This window comes from Zophobas morio, unplaced genomic scaffold (genome assembly GCF_036711695.1).
Source record: "Zophobas morio isolate AGI-343-1 ecotype UQ-CSIRO unplaced genomic scaffold, CSIRO_AGI_Zmor_V1 ptg000030l, whole genome shotgun sequence".
Lineage (NCBI taxonomy): Eukaryota > Metazoa > Arthropoda > Insecta > Coleoptera > Tenebrionidae > Zophobas > Zophobas morio.
The window spans coordinates 12,973,858-13,001,195 of NW_026972135.1; the positions used below are offsets into that span (position 1 = coordinate 12,973,858).

At 33.0% G+C, this 27,338-nt stretch overlaps 1 long non-coding RNA gene across 1 annotated transcript; it reads right to left on the reverse strand.

Moving 5' to 3' along the window:
- Window positions 1-24,147: 24,147 nt before the first annotated feature.
- Window positions 24,148-27,338, reverse strand: LOC135138288 (uncharacterized). Its single transcript, XR_010282019.1, has 3 exons — window positions 27,193-27,338; window positions 26,933-27,136; window positions 24,148-24,218 (listed from the first exon to the last, which is right to left on the reverse strand). It is a non-coding gene; the product is annotated as an uncharacterized LOC135138288 (long non-coding RNA).

A 27,338-nucleotide genomic window follows, 5' to 3' on the forward strand; every position in this document is an offset into this window, starting at 1 on the left:
CTCTTGAAGTGGATATCTGCTTTCCTATCTGAACGTGTCTTTTACGTCAGAGTTGGTGATTCATTGTCCAATAATTATGCTGTAAAATCCGGAGTTCCTCAGGGATCCGTCCTAGGGCCTGTTTTATTTGTTCTTTATATAAGTGATTTAAGTCGTCTTCTAAAATCAGATCATGCCTTTTATGCGGATGATCTTAAAATTTTTAACTATCCCAATAGTAGTTGTAATATCCTAATCGAAGACCTAAATACTGTGCTACAATGGTGCGATCTGTGGCTAATTCCTATTAACAAAGAAAAGTGCGTCATTCTTCATCTGGGTGCAAAAAATCCATGTTTAAACTATTGTATTGGCAACGATCTCATCAAAGCTGTTGATAAGTATGTAGACCTTGGTATCACGATTCAAAGCGACCTCAAATGGTCGCACCACTCTTTAAAAACTGTTAGAAAAACAAACATTACGATGTATCTGCTTCGAAAAGCCTTCCAAAGTCTATCGAAAGAGTCATTTCTGACATTGTATAAATCTTATGTTAGACCTCAGTTGGAATACGCATCTGTTGTCTGGTGTCCTTTCTTACAAAAAGACATTGAATTATTAGAGCGAGCTCAAAGACGCGCAACCAAAACGGTCGCCAGCCTACATAACCTTCCGTATTCTCAGAGGCTCCAAGAACTAGCACTTTGCACTCTGTCCGAAAGACGATCCAGAAACGATTTAGTCTGGACATTTAAAATTTTGAAAGGTTATCTTGGGGTCGACTTGTCACCTTTATTTAACATCAACAGTGACGAACGGCTTCGTGGTCACAGCTTAAAATTGCGTCATAATCAGTACAAAAGCAAGATCCGGGAAAACTTTCTAAGTAATCGAGTATTTACTGCCTGGAATGCCCTACCCGCAAACACTATTAATTCTCATAGTATCAACACATTCAAAGCAAAGCTACATTAACAGAAGATAATAAATTGCCGCCATTGTAAATTACGCTGATTACAATTTGTATTTCTGTTTTACTAAAATCGTGAGCTTAATAGGCACTGCCTCAGCTCAAAGTATAATAATAATAATAATAATAATAATAAATTTCTAAACTACTCAAAAGAGATTTTAATCGAAGAATCATACACCCCTTTTGCAGCCCCAGTAACACTAGCTTATAAAAAAGATGAAAACAAAAAATCAAGATACTGTATAGATTTCAGAGACCTGAATAAGATAATAGTTCCCCAATAACAACCTTTTCCATTAATCGAAGATCTAGTAATAAAAACAAGAAATTGCAGATACGTTTCGAAACTTGACATAAACTCAGCGTTTTGGCCCATTCCTTGAAGGGTAGAAGACAGACGAAAAACTGGACTTGTAACACAAGAAGGTCACTTTCAATGGACCTGTCTAGCACCTAACGTCACCAGCCATATTTCAAAGAATATTAAGTAACATAATAAGACAACATAAATTATCAGATTTTGCAGTCAACTATATAGACGACATACTGATTTTTTCAAAAACCTTCGAAGAACACATTAATCATTTGTCGCAATTACTAGAAGCAATAATGAATGAAGGTTTCCGATTAAAACTTTCTAAATGTACCTTTGCCTTGGATTCCCTACAATATTTAGGACATGTAATAGGATACAATTCAATTTCTCCCCTAACGGATAATTTGATTTCAATACGAAATTTTCCGGTTCCAAGAAATCAGAAAAATGTTCAGCAATTCTTGGGGAAGACAAATTTTTATAATGAATATGTACCGAAAATTTCTATTATTCTAGAACCACTACATAATTTATTGAGGAAAGGTCAAAAATTCACCTGATCTACAGAATGTCAAAAAGCCTTTGAATATATGAAGAATTTCCTCTGCCAGCAGCTGTGATGAAACAACCACAACGAAATAATAATTCGGAAATAGAAAAACCAGTAGCATACTTCTCCAAGAAACTTAATGAATCTCAGAAAAGAAAGAAAGCTATTTATCTAGAATGCCTAGCAATAAAAGAAGCAGTACAGTATTGGTAACACTTGCTCATAGGAAAACACTTCAAAGTGTTTTCGGATTATAAGCCGTTAGAAAAAATGAATATTAAAGCTAGAACGGACGAAGAATTAGGGGATCTCACTTTCTACTTATCACAATATGACATGAAATAATATACCGCCCAGGCAGAGATAACTTGGAAGCAGACTGCTTAAGCAGAAACCCAGTATTGGAGCCTCAAGAAGACGAAGAAGATAAATTAAAAATTGTCAATCTAATAAAAATAGAGGATATCATACAAGACCAAGAGGGTAACGAGAATTTAACAAATAATAAAAATAATATAATATTTGAAGATAATCTATATTATAGAAAAGAAAGGAAGAAGAAGAAAATTGTATTATCAGAAGAGTTTTGTAAAAAACTTATAAAAAATATCCATAAGAAATTTTGCCACATAGGCATAAAACAAATGCAAAGCAAAATACTGTCTTACTATACGGCAGAAGATATATCAAAAAATATCGAAAAAGCTTGCAAAAATTGTGAAATTTGCATACAAAATAAATCAAGAAGACAAAGTAAAATTGGTCTAATGTCACATCTCGGTCCGCAAAAAAAGCCGTTTGAAGTGGTTTCCATAGATACAATCGGTGGATTCGGTGATTCACGATCTACTAAAAATACTTACACCTTCTAGATCATTTTACTAGATTTACATACATAGTAACATCAAAGACACAAAGCACGACAATGTGCTAAGATCGAATTACTTTTAACTGACCAATACCCAGGCATAAATTCTAAAGATTTCAAAAATTTCCTAGAAGAAAAATATATCTCGAATGGTTTGAATGAAAGACTCAATCAAACTTTAGTAAATAAAACTAGATGTGTAATAAATAATGAAAAAAAGAACAAATGTGCATGGACAAGCATAGCACATAACTGTGTAAATAAATACAACGAAACCGAGCATACAGTAACAGGGTTTAGTCCAAAATATTTATTACTAGGTAAAGATACATCAGTATTACCAGAGGAATTGAAAAAAAGGAAAGATAGTAATGATCTAGAGAATGATAGAGCAATTGCCTTTGAAAAAAGTAAAGAAATCATGACTACAATAAAACACTGTATGACAAAAATAGGATAGATTATAACTTCAAGGTCGGAGAACTAGTATATGTTGAAAATGGTAACCGACTGAACCGAAAAAAATTAAATGTATTAAGAATTGGACCTTACAAAATCCTAAGGAAAATATCAATTTCTATATACGAAATAGATACCACACATAGAAAATTAGAATCAAATTTATTTCATATCTCCAAACTCTTTCCTGCTCCAAGTACTTCAAAGGAAGAAACCACCACAGGCACTTAGCTATTAACTGCTTTTGCGTGTTTCGGTTAGATGAAGCGGATACGAGTGGAGTGATTCCCCAAAAACCACCGAAGAACAATGAAGTAAATATAACCAAAGACGCAACTGACCACGCAACTTTGACAAACATTGTTGACACTACTATTACAAGGGATAATAGTGACGGCAAATCGTTAATCCAATTTTCTGAAAGTTGTTCTAATTTTACATTTAATATCAATTTTTAAATTTACAAATCATGCAATGTCTTTAATTATTAATAATGTTAACACCCACCACTGACCCGGAAATGACCGGCATTCAGGCAAGACTTCTATCATTACGGGTACTAAGACCAAGTAATGATATGCAATGATTAGATTAACAGAAGAACTTTCGAGATTCTAGAATTACAGCATACAAATTAGTCTGCTATTATTCTCTAATCTCACCCCATCCCCAAAAGTCTAGCGTAAATACCGATCATTTATCCGCGCATCACTTGGAAAGTGACCTACACTACTCTGACCTACTGGTGCTAATCTAATCTGACTGACATGATCAGACTGTTCAAGAAACTTACGAACAATATGACATGTTCCTAACAAAACAGCTTTTTGAATTTTGATAATTATTGAATCATTCAAATGCAAAGACTTTAAATTCTCAACTAAGCTATTTGGAACTACACCTACATTAGAGATAACTAAGGGTAGAATTGAAATTTTTTTAAGATTCAACATGGATTTCATTTCTATGGATAATTGTAGATATTTTGAAATCTTGGTGTGGTATGTTTGAATAATGTTGTTCGTGTTAGGAACAGCAATGTCAATGAGAATGGCTTCGTTCGTGTGTTTTTTGATAAGTATGATGTCTGGTCTGTTAGCTGTAATGTTTAAGTCTGTAGGTATAGTGCGATCCCAGTATAATTTGTATTTCTTATTTTCAAGGAACGGAGATGGAATGTAAGTGTAATACGGTGTCGTATCTTCGATTAAGTTCATAAGTGTTGCTAATTTTTTGTGGATGATTTTGGCGACGTTGTCGTGTCTAGCTTTGTAGTCAGTTTGTGCTAGGATACTGCAGGAAGAGATTATGTGCTGGATCGTTTCAGGTTTTGCTTTGCAGAGGCGACAGCAGTCGTTTTTTATGTTCAGATCTTTGATGATGTATTTTTTGTAATTCTTGGTATTGATTACTTGGTCTTGAATAGCAAACACAAATCCTTCTGTTTCGGCATACAAACCTGAGTTTTTTAACCAAATCAATGACATCTTCTTATTGACATGAATTTCTTCTAAGTCTTTGTAGAATTTTCCATGTAGTTGTTTTTGTTTTAGCCCACTTATTATTTTAGCTATTGTGTGGGGGGTGTGGAATTCTTCGGTGTTCGACAGATTTAAGGGTGTGTGGTTCAAATCTGCCCTTGTGATGGTGCGAAACATTTCATTTCTTTCCGTTCGTTTCAAGAAATACTTCTTCAAATTTGAGATTTGTCTCTGACATAAGTTTTCTAGGTTCTGGAAACCCCTTCCTCCATTCTGTGTTGGTAATGAGAATCTTTCAATCAACGATTTTGGATGATGCCTTCTATACTGTGTGAAGATTTTCCTTGTTGCGATGTTTAAATTTTCAAGATCAGTTTTGGACTATTTAATGACTCCAAAAGAATATGTTAGCAGTGGAACGCAGTATTTACTGCTTTCATTAAATTTTTTCCATTTAACTGTGTCTTCAATATTAATTTTAATCTCGCTAGGTATTGATCTTTCAACTATGTTTTCGTTTTGATATGATTGATGTGGGAGGATTAACACAAACCCAGATACTTGTATGTATCGTTTCGTTCTTGGGCTTCGATTATTTCGTTATTCTGGGTTATATGTGGTACTTGGTGTTGGAAGCCTTTTCTGATTGCTTGGGTCTTACATTTCTCAATACCAAAAGACATACCAATATCACCGGAAAATTGTTCAGTCAGATTTAATAGGTTTGTTAACTGATTTTGTGTACTTGCATATATTTTTATGTCATCCATATGCAGCAAGTGACTTATTCTGTTTTCTCTTTGTTTGTTAATTCTTATATTGTACCCATAATTGCAGCTGTTCAGGATATCGGAGTGGGGATTTATTGCTAAGCAGAACCATAACGGACTAAGAGAATCGCCTTGAAAAATTCCTCTTCGGATCATTATTGGATCTGACTGAATTGTTTGTTCATTTAAGGTTATTTGGAGGGTGGTCTTCCAAATTCCATGGAACATTTGAGAAAAGTGCAGATTTTAGTATCAGTATTATAAAATACTAAAAAACGTCTACTTTTAGTATTGAAATTATCATTAAAAGTGTCATGTTTTAAGACGGCTGGAGAAAAAATACATTTTTGTTTCCAGACATCGATTAACACAATTAAGGATTTTGTGCGGAAATTATCAGACTGTATAAGTCTATTATTACCTATACTTTAGAGAGTAAATTTCTCTTTTCTCAACAATGACATTAATAATGAAAATAAATAATGATAAATGTACTTAAAACATTAAATATTAATAAAAGATAAAAAAATGTATTTGTCACTTTTCATTTTCAGTGTGTTAATAAGTAATTGTATATGTAATAATACCACTATAATATTTATATTCATTTGTGGTTTATATGTTGTCAATACCTTGACCGAACTCACAAAAATGGTTTTCAAACATTTAAATTTTGTCCTGAAAATTGGAACTCTTTTTGCAATAACACCAAACAGTACAGAGAGAGTGAACTGGAAATTTAAGTTCTATTACTATCTAGTTACTCTGCTGTTGACTATTTACACGTTTGCACTACAGTACAACGGTGGAGTTCTAAAGCGCCACCAGTTGAATATCTTCTTTTTCAACGTTATTCGATTTTTACTCTTCGCTTTCTTCATGTCTTTGACAATGGCAGCTCCATCCAAGGAAAAATCTTGGAAAAACTTATACGATAATTTGCACTATTTAAATAACTTAAAGCAAATTAATTTTGGAAAAATATACAACCGATTTTCTCCTGTTATGATATTCATTGTAAGTTTTATTGCATCTACAGTTCTCAGCTTATTTGGCAGCTATGTATTATACCAAAGAATTGGGCTGAGTTTCGTTGACGAAGCATTTTATTTTAGTATTTTTCGTTTCATTGTTTTGGTTTACGGTTTTACTCTTTCGGAGATTCTCAACCTTCTCTTTGACAAATATAAATCCGTAAATATTGTGTTTCAACATCAGAAACTCGCAATGAATAAAAATTTTCTTACAGAATCTGAACACACCATGAGCTGCTTGGTTAAAGCTGTATTTAGTTTCAACGAATTGTTTGGTTGGTCCATTCTTTTCTTGACTGTTTTCACAGTTATCCACATGCTAGTTCAGGTTGATTTTGTTATATTTTACAGCGATGGCCAGATACCATCTGCACTCTACAGTGTAGTCGATGTTCTCTTTTATCTTGCAATTATCATGTGTGTTTTTATGAAGTGTGATGCAATAAAGCGTGAAGGAGAAGAGGCATTAAGAGAAATGTACAAAAGAAGATTACATCTTGGGCTGAAATTAAAAACAACTGACTGCACAATGGAACAATTAGTTGATTTAGAACTGCTATATAAACCTACATTTTCAGCTGCAGGATATTTTGAGTTGAACAAGTCCATGGTTTTAAGTTATTTTGGAACTGCTTCAACGTTTTTGATCATATTGGTACAAGTTGATGATATTCTTTCCTAGCTTAAATGTTCATTTTGTGCAGAGTTATATAAAATTGTGCTAATAAATTATATAATTCGTATTATTCTTTTGATGAATTTTCTCTTATTTTTTTTGCATTAATCCATATGAGGAACGGTAAATGTAAGGATAGTCTCAAGGCAAACATTTTAATTGTCTACAGTTACTACAGAAAAATATCAAAACTACTTATTATCTTAGTATGTGCATCAAAAACATCAAAACTATTTAAGGAGTGCAACTTGGAGAACTATTATTAAAAAATCAGCCGCTGTGCCGAAAAAACTTAAAAGAATAGGTTTGTCGATTTCAAAATAGTTAGCAGCAGAAAAGTTAGGAAGCTGGATGGACTGTAAAATGATGAAGTACTCAAGCTGCTTACTTTCTTTAGTTTTAAGTTTCTTCGAATTTAATCTGATATCATTTAAGTCAAAAATTAATTTCTTTGCTTCCTTCTTGACACTTTCGCATTTTAGCGCCACACACACAACAGCTACGAAATAAATAGCAACACTGACAACAGAGAATAGACTTAAAAAGGCACCGGGGAAAAAAATTACGATGAAATGGTAGGTGTAGAATAGAAGATGATGTATTGCCAAAAACATGCAACAGAATATTGACCATTCGAACAAACTGTTAAACGTAGAGGATGCTTGATTCAATAACCTCGTTGAATATTTGATGGTTGTGATGAGTTCTTTTCTGCAAACACAATTGTGCCAATCATTTTTTTTAGTATGTATATAGTGATTTAAATTTTTGTAATTGTTGGAAATAAGAGTTAATATTGTCCATAAAATTAGGGCATAGATTGGAATAATGATGCGGAATAAGACAATAAACGATGCCGTTTTTAAGTAATCGATTCCTCTCAATTTGTACCAAATGTAAAACATACCGACGTTGAAAGTCAAAACAGCTATCATAAAAACCACACAGATCATCGTAGTAATGTATGAAGAAGATTTATTTCTTGATACCTGCAATTTAGTCGTGGTTAGTCTTTGTAATTCATGTAAATTTTTAAATAGTATATTCCATTGGTGGCGTTTCCAAATATTGTTCAATATTAGTGTATTGATGAAACCCAGTATAGCGAAACGGTAAAGTATGTTCAGGAACGCTATAAAGTGTGACGAATAATTCATGGAATACCAGCCATATGCTATACTGAAATTTATTACGAGGAAAATAACACAGTAGAAAATTTTGGCTCCAAAAGAGTTCGTGGTTCTTTTAATAGTTGGTGGTGTTAAGCCAAAAATAAATCCAAATTTGAGGACTAAATTTAATAGTCGCACATCCATATTTTCGTATTAGAATTAAAGTTTAATTAATATATCAATTGATGTACTATACCTAATTAACAGCAAGTACTTGCCCTGTGTACATATACATATATTCTCATTTACTTACTTGTATTTTACGATATTAAAACTTGTCATCATTTTTATCGGATTTGAAACTTATTGTAGGAAAATATTAAAATATTTATATTGTGATATGATTGCAGGTGTTTCATTATTTACGACTAAACGTTAATTTCTAACTCATAGTTTTAAAATTTTGCAAAAAAATATTTACTTATGAATGATATTGTGATCCCCATTAATAATATTAAAGATTCTTTATGAGATATTGAAAGAAAAGTAACTGCAAAACGAATTCTGCAAGCTGAATAACAAATTTTGGAACGCGTCGACTTGCTGATTTTCCACCTCGTCTAATTTACTGCGAATGCGCAAACTTTTTAAATTGCACTCTGTTTACGAATGAAAGAAGATTCACTCTCAATGCTATTTTCAACAGCCAATGTTTCCACATTACTCTAAGTACGTGATGCCGTGGTTACAATTATTGCATATATTTCGAAATTATTCTGTACAGTGAGCTATAGCCATTCGATAAATTCAATTCAATTCATTTTCGTGCGTCATCATGTTTTCGCGATAGCTTTGAATTAACAAGCAATAAATAACACATGATATATTAACACTTTTCCATATTTATAGTTGAGGTATTGTTGAAACAAAGTTGCACAATATCAATGAATAAACATAATCACAACGTTACGTTGTCTATGAAATAAAATACACCAGCGAAAAGATAATTTTTTATGCTAATTCGAGTATAATGAAGTTTCTAGTACCAAATTTGTCAATTCAGTTCTTTTTGTTTATTAATTACAACGCCAAAAGTACAACTGATTTACTCGTAAGTATTATTATCGAGTTTCTATCTAAAGAAAATTTTAAACCGAGTGAAATTCTGGTGAGGCTTCGTGAGAGTTTGGGGAACTTATAATTATTATATTCGTCAATACTATAAAGAAGTGGTTATTGGTAATAATTCGAATAATCTGTCAGGTCCTTGTATTCGCTTACCTCACTTTCGTAGCAAATGTTAATTCTGGATTGTTGAATTTGGTTCTAACTTCAAACTGCCTAAACTACAAAGGAACGCAATATATCTGTTATTTATTTAATTGTTACTAGTTTCTGTAGAATTAAGAGAAATCAATAAAAAAATACTTCAGATAAAAAGGTTTGTTTTTATATGATTCGGACTTTGTCGTCATTACGTATTCATATCATTTGGAAGCTCTGGAAGAATAGTCTTTTTTCTCTTTGGTCGAGCTCTTGTGAGAATATTCAAAACATAGAGAAGATCATAAGAACCGTGGATCTACACACAACATAACAACGTGAATAAACCGACGAAGCTAAGTTCTTTGCACGACCAAATTGATGCACAACTCCGATCTTTGGAGACTCTAGGTGTGCAGTCCGACACTTGTTCAGCTATGCTGTTTCCCCTAGTCGAAACATGCCTTCCAGAAGATTTACTAAGAATTTGGGACAGATCAACATGTTTTAACGATGATGATAGTTCAAAGGTGCGTCTAGATCGACTCATGAGTTTTTTGCGCAAAGAAGTTGAAACCCAAGAACGAGTAACTGTGGGTGTTTCTGGTTTTGGAGACAAATTCCGATGCAAAGATTCTCCAAAAGACGTTCCTACAGCTATAGGATTGTTGACGAACAACACGAGTAAACTGCGATATCTATTTTGCGACGAAACAGACTACGGCTCCGACTGCCCAGAAGCTAAAAAGAAATCTCTTACTAAACTGAAGAAAATCCTGTCGGAAAAAGGACGTTGTCATGCTTACTTTAAATTTGGACATATAGCGGTCAAATGTAGAACAGCTGCCAAACTAAAGTGTCAGTCCTGTGAAGGTAAACACGTAACCTTGATGTGTTCGAAAACCCCTAAGTTGTCAAATGGAGAACCTTCAAAAGCTCCACATACAGAAGGCTTTTGCAACATTCTAAATAACGCTACATATTATGATGGATTTTTACAGACATTAGTAGTCACTTTAAAGGGCAAAGATATCACAGGTCCCGTAAGAGCAATTATTGACACGGGATCACACCGGTCATATATCAGTAGCCTAGCAGCCAAAGAAATGGGTTACGAAATCCTTAGAACAAAAGAACTTATTCATGCTTTGTTTGAAGGTCTTTCATCTGAAATCACTTCTAATAACTGCTAACGTGTCTTTTTGAAAAAAGTTACACTTGTTATTTTGAAGTCTTGGACCACTGAGTCATTTGTACTAATGTATTGGGTATACGAAATGGTCCATGGATGAAAGAACTGCAAGACCTTAACATCAAAATCAACGACAGAAGCCAAGCACCCCTCGAAATCTTAATCGGTGCTGACATAGCAGGAAAATTCTTGTGTGGTGAACAACATATTCTAAAATGCGGTTTAGTTGCCATAAAAACTGAACTAGACTGGACTCTGATGGGTAAAGTTGCCAGTCCTTCTCCAGATTCACAAAAATCCTGCAACATTGTCGCTCTGTCACTTTTGTTAACAACACTAAAATTGACAGATTTTTGGACTCTTGATGTTTTGGGTATTAAGAATCCAGAAGCGCGGAAATCTAACCAAGAGCACGAACAATTGAAATCCTTTATAATTTTCAGAAGACAGTGACTAAACAACCGAACTGTTTTTAAGGTATATGATCCAGAGTTTGTCTTCACTATCACAAGACTCTACTAGTGAAATACTGTTATAACAGGTCTTCATTACGTATTCATATCAGGTTGTTTTGGGCGTAATAGTGGCAGTTATCTTTATTAACTTCACCATTGTTCCGATAATTTTGCCTCATCAGAAAAAAGAACGAAATCATAAAAACTTGGATCTAAATTGTGTTTTTCTTTAAAAAAAATTACACCGTGCTAATATTTTTGGATACTCAGTGGGTTTTAGTTCTTGAACCAGTCAAGTAATAGGGACGAAATTTATTTGCACGAAGTATCCGTTGCACCGACGTTTTACTAACGCCAACAGTTGTTGCAATTGTTTTTTGACTGCAATGAGGATTTTCGTTAACCATTTCTAAAACTGCCACTTTATTTTCAACACCGGTAGTTGTTCGTCTTCGGGATTTTTTCGTAGATGGCCAGTTCTCCTCCAAAAATCAGTCTTTAAAGTGTGTTCTTTGTAGGGTCTCTTCTTTCAGGAAAACGTATGTATGACAGAAATTGACAAATTTTAAACTTTCCGTCAAGGCTTGAAGTACAGATTGCTATGGGTCAACACTTTGAATCATCGTCTTCGTTGATTCCTTGCAAAGATAAAACTGATTTTGGCAATGGCATACCCTCTTTTTTCTTAGACGATATGTCATTTGCGAAAATGAGTCTTATCTTAGAAGGTACTAGCCCCGCCCACCCGCCCTTTCGTTTTTTTTGAGGACATTTCATTTGCGAAAATTAGTCCTATCCTAGAAGGTACTAGCCCCGCCCACCCACCCTCTCTTTACTTAGAGGGTATGTCATTGCGAAAATCAGTTTTATCTGAGCAAGTACTGATGACTAACTTTTACAAAAAATGACCAAAATTTGAGAATATCACGAGCTTACTTATATATGACATACCCTCTAAGAAAATGAAGGGTAGAGGGTATATCTTTTGGTAAAATCAGTCTTATTTTGGCAAGTATTGGCCCCGCCCACCCACCCTTTGTTTTCTTCAAGGGTATGCGATTTGGCAATATCAGTTTTATCTTAGCACGTACTAGCCCCGCCCACCCGCTCTTTATTAAAAATAAAACACCAGGGGACCTAAAATTAACTGCCCACATTTTAAATGTAGGGTTTTGGAAACTTTGACAATTTTTGATACGTCAAACATGTTTAACTGCTTACTCGATTTTTGCTGTTTTGTACATACCGTGAAGTTTTTTTATCTGAACATAGGGATCATGCATGTATGTTGGGTTGCATATTCATCATCCAATGGATTGATTTGGACTTTTCAAAACTGAACATAAGATCACATAAGATTCGTAATAATTGAGGAGTAGGCCATGTCAACGATGACATTTACAGTAAAACTTTTGACCAATTTTTTTTTAAAAAGGTCAATAACGTAAATTTTCTGTTCTTTAAACTTGTACTTATTACAATACCTTAACATGAAGACAGTAGTGCCAAATGTCAATGGCAATATCTTTGACATATCTTAAATCTCAATTAGATTTTTATGTTCAGTTTTTAAAAGTCCAAGTCAAACTATTACAAGCAGGTATGCAACCAACTTAACATTGATCCTATGTATGTCCTATGTTCAGAGAAAAAAAAACCTCACGGTGTAAGATATCCACACATCTCACTATATACTATATAACGCGTGGACAATTTTTTTCAAAAACAGTTTATTATTATCTTTTTTTAATTTGTTTAAATTTTTACATCACGTATTTTTAAAAATCAAAATTTCAATTTTATTATTGTTAATGGAAATTTTAGAACCCTGTTTTCATCACGGTTTTCACTTTATAAAATGCCGCTTGTCAAAACACATTTCAAATCCCATTTTACAGTAAATAAAATAAGTCAGTGAAATAGAAAACAGGGGTAGGCGAAGCTGAACTGAACTCTTTTATTAAGAGTGTTATTATTATTATTATTATGTCAGTGATGGTCAACAGGCAATAGCCCAATTACTGATCACCTTAGCAAAATATATGACCAACAGCTGAACCCACGAAGGCAAAGTTAAACAGACTGAATGTAGCTACATATACAAAGAAAAAACCTATTTATTTAAATATATCAAATGCATTCTGTTCCGAATTGTATAAAGTACACATCTCGTATATAGGTGAGTGTTTTACAACGTTTAAGCGAGGAGTAGGCAAATAGAAGCAATCATGAGAACGAGATGACAATCTGGGGACAAGCAAATATAATCGACTCAAAAGATCCGGACAATCAATATGAAAATGAACCAACTTTTTTAAAAAATTCAACGATGCAATAGTCCGTCTGCAATGTAAATCTCTAAACCCAAATTTATTTAAAAGAGTAATATGGGACGAACCCCTTGGTGGATAAACACCATCCGCCCTAAAAGCTAAGTACTTCAAAAAACGTCGTTGAATCTTCTCCAATGTGTCTATATGAATCCGAGAAAATGGAGACCAAACAACACTTGCATATTCAAGCTTGGATCGCACATAAGCAAAATATAAAATTTTCAAACAATCAAAGTCACTAGAACTACTGCCACATCTTAGTATAAAACCGAGTGATTTGAGAGCATGGGCACATATATTATTTATGTGATTTACAAAAGAGAGTTTGGTATCAAAAATGACTCCCAAATCACAGAAAGAATCAACTCTAGTCAAAATGGTGTTATTGAGATCATAGGGATACAAGGTTTGGATATTTTTGTTAGTAAATGACATAATAAAGCATTTGTCAAAATTTACCGGGAGAAAGTTACAATTGCTCCAACATAGAAATTTCTGCAGATCATCTTGTAATATCCGGCAGTCATTAATACTCGAAACAGTTCTAAAAATTTTTAAGTCATCCGCAAACATAAGAATGTTTGAACTAATACTCTTTGCGATGTCATTTATGTAAATCACGAACAAAAGAGGTCCAAGAACCGAACCCTGAGGCACTCCAGACAAGACAGAAATACTATCTGACACATGACCATTATATTTAACGCACTGAGTCCTATTGGATAAATACGATTTAAACAATGATAGTAATGAAGCAGAAAACCCAAAATTACTTAATTTAACCAGCAAAATATCATGATTAAGTTTGTCGAAGGCCTTGGAAAAATCAGTATAGGCCACGTCAACCTGAAGCATAGCATCAAAGCTTTCTGAAACAAACTGTGTGAATACACAGAGGTTAGATATGGTGGAACGGTTACTTACAAATCCATGTTGACAATCAGATATTTTACTACCAACATTAAATAACAAAAATTTATGTAAAACAAATTCAAAAACTTTGGCAAAGTTACAAATTAGCGAAATGGGCCTGTAATTCTCAATTGTATTTCTACTCCCTTTCTTAAAAATTGGAGAAATAATAGAATGTTTCCAGATATCGGGAAAGATGGCAGAATTTATTATTAAATTAAAGATGACTGATAAGGGATGAGAAAGCACCGAAGCACAATCAGATAATAAAAAACCCGGAATATTATCGTGACCACTCGTTAAGTTACACTTAATTTTTTTTAGCGCTTTAAACACATCTGCTTCACTTATCGTGTTGAATTGTATAAGATCATTGTAAGACTCACATACGAATTCATTCAAATTTGTGGCTTTACAGTCAGTGTAACCTGAACTAAAATGGGTTGCAAATGCATTTACTATATCTGCAGGATTACAGAGTACCTTGTTATTATAACTCATTTGGGACGGTATACCCCCTTGTTTTTTAAGTCTGCTTATATGTGTCCAGAATTTATTAGGATTGGCTTTTATGTTATTTTCCAAATCGCAGATGTAATCACGATAGGCAATTTTGACATCACGTTTTATTTCGGAACGTACAGATTTGAAATTCAAAAGATCCTCTAAACTTTTACTTCGTTTATACCTAGACCAAAGTTTCCATTTAAATTTGATTTTATTAATAATGTCAAATGTGAACCAAGGCGGGAAGGGGCTATGAGGAATGTTACGAGTCTTGGGCACATAAATATCAAGGATGTTAATAAGTTTATTGTAGAATAAAGTACATGCAGTATTCGGATCATTAACTCCATTTAAAAACGACCAATTAATTTGCCCAAGATGGTGATAAAGGTTGGGATAATCAGCTTTCCGAAGTTCCACCGTTTAACTAATATTTTAGAATTACCTAAAATCTTACTTTTTCCTTGATGAGTATCTATGGTAATTACCAGAGAAGGATGATGACTGTCTTCTGGCAAAAGATAATCATGACAACCATTAACAGAGCACTCATAGTTAGAAAGAATCAAATTTAAAAGTCTGCCATTAGTGTTCATAATAGTATTAAACTGACAATAGTTATTAAGATTTAAAAAAGTGCTTAGGGCAGACAACTTGTTATTACCAACAATATTGTTCTCTAAACCAATATGATATTCAGCAATGTTAAAGTCACCAATGATAACCACACGATCATTCCATAAATCAGCAAGATTACCGAGCAAATTAAATAATGAGATATAATCATCAACAGATGACTTGGGCGGAACATAAATTACCAAAATGTAGAAAGAGACATATCTATATGTAAGGTTTACCCCCACAATGTCAATTAAATGCAACTCATCAAAACCATGCGGGGACAAATCAAATAATTTGAACATATCTAACGTAAAGTCGTCGCGTAGTGGTGGAGTAATAATCAGCTGCAATAGTAGTAAGGACACTAAAAAAATTGTTGAAATTGTAGAGAATGAACTACGAGAAGATTATAATATAAAACAATTGTCAAATCTGTGCCCCAGAATAAGAATATCAGGTATTCCCAAAGAAATAACCTCAGAAATGTTCTCTAAATCGCTTGTTCATCAAAACCAATTATTGTTTAATGATGTCAATGAAGATTATAAAGTTGTAAGCTACAGTAGCCAACGCAAAAGTGATAAATATCTTCAAGCCGTAGTTCAAATTGACACAGTGTCATACAACAATATAATGAAAGCTGGAAAACTATTAATAGGCTATAAATATTGTAAAGTTTGGGATGCTATCGATGTTCGCCGTTGTTATAATTGTTGTGGTTTCCACCACCATTCTGATAAATGTGATCAGAACTTTCCCATCTGTCCAAGGTGTTCAGAAAAACATAAAGTACAAGAGTGTAAGTCTGATATTCTTAAGTGTACTAACTGTAGTATGTTGAAGGCAACTAATGCTAATATAAACACAAACCATGCAGCCTGGGACATTAACAAATGCACGGTCTACAAATCTCATGTTGAAAACTTTAAAAAAATTATATTTAATTCACAATAGCAATTAAACCCTAATATCAGCGACATTTCTACTTTTTCCGGATTAGCATCTTCAGTTAATTGCAATAGCTCTCACTCAGTACATGATAGAGACCTAATAATCTATTATCAAAATGTAAGAGGTCTTAACAGTAAATTAAATGATTTGAGTAGTTATCTAAATGTTTTCCATTCTGATATATTTGCATTCACTGAATCGTTTCTGAATGACACAGTTCTAGACTCAGAAATATCAAGTAATTACACAATATATAGAAGTGACAGAAACTTTTCTCGTATTAATTGTACAAGAGGTGGAGGAGTCTTAATAGGAGTTAATCCTTCCTTTACTTCATGTAAGCTCGACATTTCTAATTTAGGTTTCGATTCCGTGCCAATGATCGATATTCTAGTTGTCAAAATTAACTCTTCCTTCCAAAATTTTTACGTAGTGGTTGCATATGTACCTCCTAATCCAAGAACATGTGTGGAAGACATTGATGTATTTTTTGAATACTTAATAGCTCTTTGCTTTACTCTCGAAGGGGACGTAATCATCCTAGGTGATTTTAATATTCCGGCATACTCAGACTCCTTAATGGATCAAATAGGTAGTGATGGAAGGTTAAAGCCCCTTTTGAATTTCTTAGAGATGAGTGGCTATCGTCAATATAATTTCGTACGGAATTCTAATTTGCGACTCTTAGATTTAATTTTGTCTAACATTGAATGCAGAGTATCAAAAGCTACTGATGTTTTACTTGATGAAGATCATCATCATCCCAGTCTTGAGATATTTATAAAACACAAATTATCATCTAAAGAAAAAAAAATATGTAACGGCAACTTTAAATCTTACAATTTTCGACATGCAGACTTTGCCCTCTTATATGACATGTTACTAAACGTTGATTGGTCGTTTCTAAAAGACATTACGGACCCTAATAAGGCAACATTGCAGTTATATTCCCGACTAGATAAAATCTTTGAAGTTTGTGTTCCTATGACAAAGCGTTTCAATAAAAGACAATATCCGCCCTGGTTCACTGTAAATATAAAACAAATGCTTAAGCTAAAATGGAAATTTTGGTTGAAATATAAACGGTTTAGGGATCCTGCGGTATACTCCAAATTCAAGATTTTAAGATCACAAATCAAAATTGAAATAAAAAATGCATATAATGTATATTTAGAAAAAACTGAAAGTAATATACAGTCAGATCCTACACAATTCTGGTCCTTTGTTCACAGGTTGAGATCTCAAAATGTTATACCAGGAGTGATGACTTATGATTCAAAAGAGTTAAATGATCCGTTATCAATTGTCAACTCTTTCGCAAAGTTTTTTCAACAGCAATATATTCAGTCTCAAGCTTCTGCTGTACATACCATACCGTCGCTTCCTAATTTAAACATTTACCATTATAGTGAAGAGGAGGTGTATCAAGCACTGTTAAAACTAAAAAATAAAATGACATCTGGGCCAGACTGTATTCCAGCTTTTATTCTGAGAGACTGTGCTAATATTTTCAAATCTCCGCTTATGCTTATTTTTAACATGTGCCTCAACTCTGGTGTGTACCCCTCACTATGGAAACAGTCCTCTATTTGTCCAATATATAAAAAAGGGGATAAAAAACAAATTGAAAATTATCGTCCCATCGCTCTTTTGTGCAATTTTTCCAAGGTGTTCGAGATCTTGCTACACAAGAGTATTATGCGTCATGTTCAGTCCTACATCTCACCACTGCAACATGGTTTTGTTAAGGGTCGTTCCACTGAGACCAACTTATGTTTGTTTACACAATTTTTATCAGACACAATCGACACCGGCCACCAGGTAGATACGGTGTACACCGATTTTTCGAGAGCATTAGATAGGATTGATCATTTTAAGTTAATTAACAAATTAAATTCTTTTGGTTTATGTGATCGTCTATTAGACTTGATGAAGTCGTATCTTTTTGGTAGAACGCAGTTTGTGATCTGTAAAGGATTTAAATCGGTAGAAATAAATACAACATCAGGCGTTCCTCAAGGATCAGTTCTTGGGCCTCTTTTGTTTATCCTTTTTATTAATGACATAACATCTTCATTAGAAAGTCGTTGTTTACTATATGCGGACGACTTAAAAATATTTCGAGTAATAAGATGCATAGACGACTGTCTCACATTGCAAAATGACCTACACAGGTTATTAGTTTGGTGTTTGGAAAACGGTCTTTTATTGAATATCGGTAAGTGTGGCGTGATGACATTTTCTTTGAAACATATACTCCTCTTGTTTGATTACATGATTGACGATGTAGTATTACAACGATTTGACGTTGTCAAGGATTTAGGAGTGATATTTGACAAGAAATTGTCATTCAACAATCATGTAGAAACAATGATCATGTCAGCGTCGAAATCTCTCGGCTTTGTCTTACGCAATGGTCGTAATTTTCGCAACAGTGAAACATTATCAACATTGTATTTCGCGTTTGTGAGAACTAAATTAGAGTATGCGTGTAATATATGGGCCCCAGGATATATGATATATGTTAACATGATCGAAAAAGTTCAGAGAAAATTTTTAAAATTTTTACATTATAAGAAATTTGGTTTCTACCCTCCAAGAGGTTTTCCTGAAGAAGAATTCTTACAAACCTTTTCCATCAATAGTTTACTGAAAAGACGTTTATATTTTTCGTTCATATTCTTATACAAAATTGTCTCTGGAAATATCGACTGCCAAGATTTATTGAAATGTATAAATTTGTTAGTTCCAAGGGTAAATGCGCGTAGATATGACACATTTTACATTTTTACAGCTCGCACTAATGTGCGCAAATTTTCTCCAATTTATACCATCTGCGAAAATTACAACAGAAACCAGGATATGTTCGACATCTTTAACACCACTTCAAGAAAAATTAAAAATATATGCTTGTTACAGGCTGAATGATGGTGTTAAATTTAAGTTAGTTTTAATGTTAAATACATTCATCTTACCCCAATAAATGGTTGTACTGTGGGGGTGAATATTAATAATAATAATAATAATAATAATCTGCAAAACAGAGAAATATTTGCGCATTGCTATCAGAACCCCACCACCTCTGGTAAGAGTAGTTTTATTAAATTTACGATCAGATCTGTATATCTCAAAATTGTCAGGACAAAATTCTGAATTAGCCACAGAATCAGTAAGCCACGTTTCAGTGAGAATTATGAGCTCAAAATTACAAGTTAGTAAAGAATTGAAAAGTTCGACTAGTTTTGAGTTTATACCTCGGGCATTTTGGTAATAGATTGATAACGAAGATAGTAAAGTGATTGAAGCAGTAGAATTATTATTAGTTGAAACGGTACCTAATAAAGTAGGATCCTCCAATGATTGCTATATGGCGGAGCCGAAAATGTCGCACTTGATTTTATCCATGGTTTTTCTAAATAACGTGCATTGTTTATAGTCCCAAACCGCATGATCATACGTAACATCAGAAACTTCAAATTCATCTGTCGCTAAACTTTCTAAATATTTGGAGCAGTTGCAACATTTAAAACTATCAGACCGACAATCAACAAGTTTATGCTCTCCGGCACATTTTGGGCAGCTAGTTTTATTTTTACAATTTTTCGATGCATGACCGTAGTTGTTGCAATTGTAACACCTAGTTACTTCGACAGCATCATAGATGGAACAACCATCGAGACCAATAAGACGGTGACCCACGCCCAATGCTCTTTTATATGTGTACAAATCGACTTCAATTAAGGCTTGATATACAGTATTATTTCTTTTTGTACAGCTCAGTTTTAACAAATTAACACTCGAATTAACATCAAAAATAGACTCATTTTGTTTTTTAAGGTATAACAAGAAGTTCTCCTCATCAATATCATCTGAAAAACCAGTTATTCTAATTGTTGGTCTCATACTTTTAACTTCACGAATTTCATAGTCATCAGCAAACTTACCTTTAGCAATTTGTTTGAACGATTTAGTATTTTCACACCCAAGCAGCAGTCCCCCATCCTTGAGTGGTTTTACTCTCCCAATAATATCTAAAGAAGAATTAAGAGGATCTATCGCGTTTAATACATCTGATTTAGTCTTTGAAACCGACTGAGTTTTATCTTTAGGCTGCACAATTACAGTTTTCTGAGACTTTTTTACCAAGGACTCGGCATACGATAATTTGGCATTTAATTCATCCTTATTTACCCCCTTAGATATTTGTATATCAGAATTTTTACCGCTCTTCAACGTTAAATTAAGTTTCTCAAATTCTGACTTAAGAATAAGCAAGCAGTAGCCCCGCCCACCGACCCCTTTTGCACAGTTCATTCCAGGGAGTACTCATCTTAATATTGTTCAGTTTTACCTTAGCAAGTAATAGAGCCGCCCACCCACCCTCTACTTTTTAGGCGGTATGTCATTTAACCAGTCTTATCTTAGGAAGTACTAAAAAAATGAAAATTGAGTAATTTCAAAACAAAAAATTAAATTAACGAGAAACTGAAAAAATTGACATTGAAAAACAAAAAACATAAAATCAAAACATTTAAAAATCGAATATGTAAAAAAATAACGAAAATAGATCTAGATTGATTTACCTTCGATCAATTTTCGATATTATAATTTCTCATTTTTCGATTTTTCAGATTCTCAGTTTTTAATTTTTTGTTTTTACATTAATTTGTGAGAGAAAATAGAACATTCTTCGACACAACTCTTTTCACTGTATCTCATTTCCGACAAAAAGTCGGTAATGCTTTCGATAAAGTTTATAGAATTTTATAAAATGAAAACAGTGGTGATAACCGCGTTCCAAAATTTTGATTACTGCGATTTTGATTTTTAAAAATACGTGATGTAAAAGTTTCACCAAAGTAAAAAAAGAGATTATAGAAACTGTTTTTTTTAACTGTCGCCGTTACTATTTTTCCCAGACTCACCAGTATATATAAAATTTAACAACGGGGATTATCTGTGTCACAAAAATCAGTCATTATAAAAAATTCGCAGAATCAAACCTTATAATTTATCTACGAGAATGGATTTTTGAGTGATTGAATAATGATTCGTCGTAATAATGAGAATATCATACCGTAATACTCCACATTTAACAAGATTACTTTTACCAAGAAAACCTTGACTAATAGTAGTTCTAGTATTGACTTTGGTGTCAACATGATCAAATACGCACTTACATAAAATAAATATTTTTTAAGTTAATTATGAAAAATCTATGAATTAATTTATCCTCGAAACACGATTTTTCCGTCTGTTTAGGAAAGTGTTTCCTGCTTGTATCTGCCAAGTTGTACAACAAAATAAAATTATAAAATATAGTCATTTATTAGAACTACTAGAATACAAATACATCTACCACAGGCACAAATTTTCTCCATTAATTCGACCCACATATTATGTTAATTGGTTTTGTTGATCATTTTTATCACTCAGTGTTAATCAAGAAGTTATTCCTGACTACAAACCATTTAAGTTTCGGAACTTTCAGCTATGTCAATTTGCAAAATGATCATCAAGAAAGTAGACATTGTACTGAAAAGACTTAATATGGACGACTTATGTAGTCCAAAATAATTTGCAGCAGTAAAAGTGGGCAACCGTGTTGATAATAAACTTATTGTAAACTCCAATTCTTTAGTATCTATATTTAATTGTTGCAAGCGTAATCTAATTTCATTGCTGGTACAAATAATCGCTTCTGCTTTTTGGCGTATATTATGACACGTTAGAAATAAAGATATAATAGCTATAAGATAAAATCCAGCACTGCTTAGGCAAAATATTAGCGAAAGAACTCCAGATGTGCTATTCAAATCATTAGATGTAACCACACAAACAGCTATCATCAGATTTGCTAGGAAAAATAAAGGCCAACCAAATAATTCGTTAAAAAATGTTACAATTTTAGTTAAAAGATTTGTTAGGTATTCAACCTGATTCATTAATTCTACAACACCTACATATTTAGACATTTCTTGTTGTCGGACTAAAGTACAATGTAAAGTGTTATAGTTGTCAAAAACAAACTTCAGTATTGAATATAAAACAAAACTGTAAATCGGGGTAATAAAACGATGCAAGATATAGAACATCCCTTCATATAAAACCTGAAGTCCATTTAGTTCAGTCCAGACGTACATGTTAACCACATTAAATGTTGATATGGCGATTAAACCCAATGTAAGTTTAGTATAAAACAACCAGGATGAATTTTTTAAATATCGTACGTCTCTTGATACAGCTTTTTCAATACTTTTCATATTCTTAAACAAAATATTCCACCGGGAATGTTTCCAGTAGTAAGTAAAAATTACTGATATTAAAAAAGTCAAAGACACTATGTGGTAAATTAGATTAAATAGTGTTTTGAAGGGAGATTTATCAGTTTTTTTCACGTGGTACCATGACACCAAGGAATAACTAATTAACAGAAAAATAGTAACGCAGTGATAAATTTTCACACCCAATGTTCTATTTTCAACATTCACTGAAGGTGGTGTTAGGGCGAAAATTGTCCCCAGTCGTAATAATGTATTAACTAATTTGATACCCATTTTACACGGTTCAGTTACTACAGTACGTAAAATGCGACTGCAGTTTAACAGTCATCTGCGCATGTGTTTGATAACAGGAGATATTATCGACACCTTCAGTATTATATTATTTATTGAAATGTTCCCGAATAATCGAAATTTAAACTGAAGATAATGAATATAGTGTTGAAATATGTAGTGTTTTTTCTTTCCAGTCGTTACTCACGCGATTATAGTGATATAACAAAGTGGTTTGTCTAAATTAAAACTCTATTTAATACGGAAATTGCGAATGCAAATATAGTTACTTTCCCAGTAAACACAGTTGCGTCGTAGCGATGTTAATGCCACTTAACTCTGTCTACGATCTTGTTAGCTGTTACATACCAAACTGCGTACATTTGCTTTCCCTGTGCTATGTAATGTAATCAACAGTGACCCATGCTTGTAACATACTGGTGACATCCACATTGTTTCAGAGTAGAGACGTGCTCGCTGGTACATCATCATAACGTTGTGTTAGTATGTCGCTAGATTCTCTATATTTTGATGTATCTGTTACGTTTTATTTTAAACGCCAATATAACGTATTAAATGGACATAGACGTTACGTATATATCGCAACATCGTAAACATATAACTCTCAGTATATTTTATTAACATGATCTATGCGATATGAATAGGCATTTCAAAAAGTCTAGTTACCATTTAGGGATATGGATATGGAGAGTAAAATTTAGAGCTTACAGTAAATTATTATTTTATTCAATGTTTGAAAAAATAAAATATGTAATAAGTAATAAAATACAAAAATTAATACAAATTTATAATATAAATAAATAAATATATATATGATTTCCTAATTCGAAAATAATACAATATAATTTACACTTAAAAAAGACATAGAAACTATAAACTGTCGTTGTTTTTTCTTTCTTCAGGCGTTGACTAGAATGCCTTAGCCACTCTGAGCAGCGTTGTTCTACTTCTTTTTCTGTTGCGGAATGGGTCTTCATTGTAATTTCTTCAAAAATAAAAATTGTAATAATTATATTTATTGCAAAAAAAAATACCTTTCATAATATTCATTGTTTTTGTCCCAGCCATTTTGGAATTTTCCTACCGAACAAACAAGCTACAGCAAATTCGCAGATTTTTTTTTTTTTTAAATACACGCCCCACATTGTTCTTTTTCCCATTACCACCTATCTGGGACAATAGCAGTTCCTGAAATAAGAAAAGAAGAAAATATTTTTATGTGTATATATCGAGCGACTCTGAAATAAGTTCGGAAAATAAAACCACAACATCATGAAGTAGAGAAAATTTTAAGTAATTTCTTTTATCTAGTCCTAATTCAGGGGAAAAAATATCAAGATCTACACCTCATTCAGTGCCATTTGTTTTCATCTAAACAACACACAGCAAAAATAAAGAAAAAATTTAGTCACAATGGAAACTGAATAAATCATTGCCGCATCATTTACATTTAACAAGATGTTCCGTATTTGTTTCTTGAAACTGGAGCAGCAATTTAATTACTTTGAATCCGTGTGACAATTAAAGGATTTTTTTTCCGAATCTATTTGGAAGTCACCGCGTGTGTATAACATACAGGGTGCTTCACTATAAGACTTTTCTGCAACCCACTCTGTATGTAACGTGTTAAGCGAAATGTGTCATTTTTAGTAGGTTCCTAAAAAGTGTTATAGTATTACAGGCATCTACCTGTATATAATATCCAAAATTATGTTATATGTAAGTACATATAAATATATTTAGTCCAGTCATTTTAGCATAAAAAAGGGATCAACCTCGGAATGAGAGACAATAAGCTGAATTTTTGTATACGCCTTAATTTTGGCGTTCTAAAAGTTGTCTCAAAAGTCTCATAAAATCTCGTGTCTGCGTCGTAAGTTATTCAAGGTCAAAGGTCAAGAAAAACAGTTTTTTGCAATTATCTCAGTTTCTATTGCTCCAATGATGTTAACAATTAGTATCATAATTGTAGAGCACAAAATTTGGGACAAATTTTATTTGAAATATTTTTTCATGCGCTCAATCGTTTTTGAGATAGAGGACAGTGAGCGCGTAGCGCTCGTCCGTACGTACTGTAATGCAATCAACTGAATATCTGTGAATACTACCTTGAATTTTGAATAATTTGTATTATTAATCAATTAATACATTGTATTTAATAACATTTTACATATTTTCAATATATTCATAGAATAATACTTACCTACTTTGTGTAATTAAAAACTCATTTAATGAAATATTTATTGTATATCTCAATTTATTTATATCTTTAAAATGTGTAAGTTTTTAAATACTTATTTTTCTATCATGATTATAACTGGAAGGTCTGGAAACAACAATTCAGGGCACCGAAGATGACGACGATGAAACAGAAATTCCCGAACGTCCAGAAGATGACGGTGAAGAAGAAGAAAATTGATACTTTTGTTTTTTAAATTATTAAAAATTTATAGATTTTCACTGCAATTCAATTTCAATCGTAAGAAATGTACAGCTGCTGAATGAAGATAAAATTAAAATATATTAACTCGTTTTACTTCCTTAAAATTTACTTTGAAAAAATTAATATAACTTTAAGATACAGGGTTAGTCACGAGAGAATTACTTCTGAAAATTATTTTTACGCAACCCAAAATACTAATACCCCGTACCACTTGATATTATCTAAATTTAAAATGAAATGCCTAATCCATGATTGCTTTGACTTTGGCAGTGTCACTTTGACGTTAATTAATTTTTAACATTTTTTTTCATCGTTGACTCGCCTCTAGAACCCCATTGGATCGACGACATACCGTCAGATCAATCTGGGCTATACTGAAGCCGTAAGTGCTCTACCAATGTTGTTCGCCGCTAATGTGCATGTGTTATTTCGCTATCTCTGCGTCACCTAGAGCGTCTTCGAAGTGCAAATCTGCAACCTCTGGACCTCTTCGGCCATCCATTTACAAAAAAAAGCGTAGCATCCCCCCAAAATGCCCAACATTTTCAACAGATTAGTAGTTAAATTATTTACTTACTTGTTTGAGTTTCTGTTGTAACCTTTGAATAAAATGCTGTAAAAGGAATTTTTAGAAATAAATTTCTCATGATTAATCGGTTGTAAAAGATCAAGAGGCACACTGACAAATTTATTAGCGGCGCCGGAGGAGATTTCCGACTGGCTGCGGTACCACCATGGACACTCGCGTAACCTCCTTTTCCACAATTGTCAAAATGACATTGCCAAACTCAAAGCAATCATGGATTAAGCATTTCATTTTAAATTCAGTTAGTATCAAATGGTACATGGTATTCGTATTTTGGGTTGCGTAAAATTAATTTTCAGAAGTAATTCTCTCGTGACTAACCCTGTATATAATAATCTAACCTAAGATATACCTACAATAAATATGTCATTTAAAGAGTTTTTAATTATACAAAGTAGGTAAGTATCATTAAATAAATGTATTGAAAATATGCAAAATGTTATTAAATGCAATGTATTAACTCATAAATAATACAAATTTTTCAAAATTCAAGGTAGTATTCACAGATATTCACGGTTGATTGCATTAGAGTATGATTGGATGAACGCTGCGCGCCCACTGCCCTCTATCTCAAAAACGATTAAGTGTATCAAAAAATATTTCAAATAAAATTTGTCCCAAATTTTATGCTCTACAATTATGATAATAGGTGTTAACATCATTAGAGCAATAGAAACCGAGATAATCGCAAAATAATGTTTTTCTTGACCTTTGACCTTGAATAACTTACGACGCAGTCACGAGATTTTATGAGACTTTTGAGACAACTTTTAGAACGCTAAATTGAAGGTATATACGAAAATTCAGCTTATTATCTCTCATTGCGAGGTTGATCGCTAATTTGACTGAACTAATTGTATTTTTTTAACTTACAAAGAAACCTGGTTGTTGTAGTAGGCAGAGATAATCTTCTAATTCCTCAAAATTTGTTTATCTGTGGTCTTGGCGGCATATCTTCTATTACTGTTTTCTCTTTGATTTGTCACATTTGATGACGTTTTCATATTGGAGATTTGTTCACTCGTTTCCTTTAAAATTTCTTTTGTTTCGCACATATTTTTTGTATTTGTTTCAAGTCTAGAGTAAAATTATGTTCATTAGCACCTAGTTCATAAAAAATTGCAGTAACATACCTTTGCAACATGTTATGGCAAAGCGCCTCACTTTCAAAAACAATCACCGTAAGTTCTTCAAAATCAGCGGGAGTATCTTCAGTGATTAATGGTGGTATTTCCAGCTTGTCTGAAAAAACTGTTGTTGTTATTTACGTACAGTTATC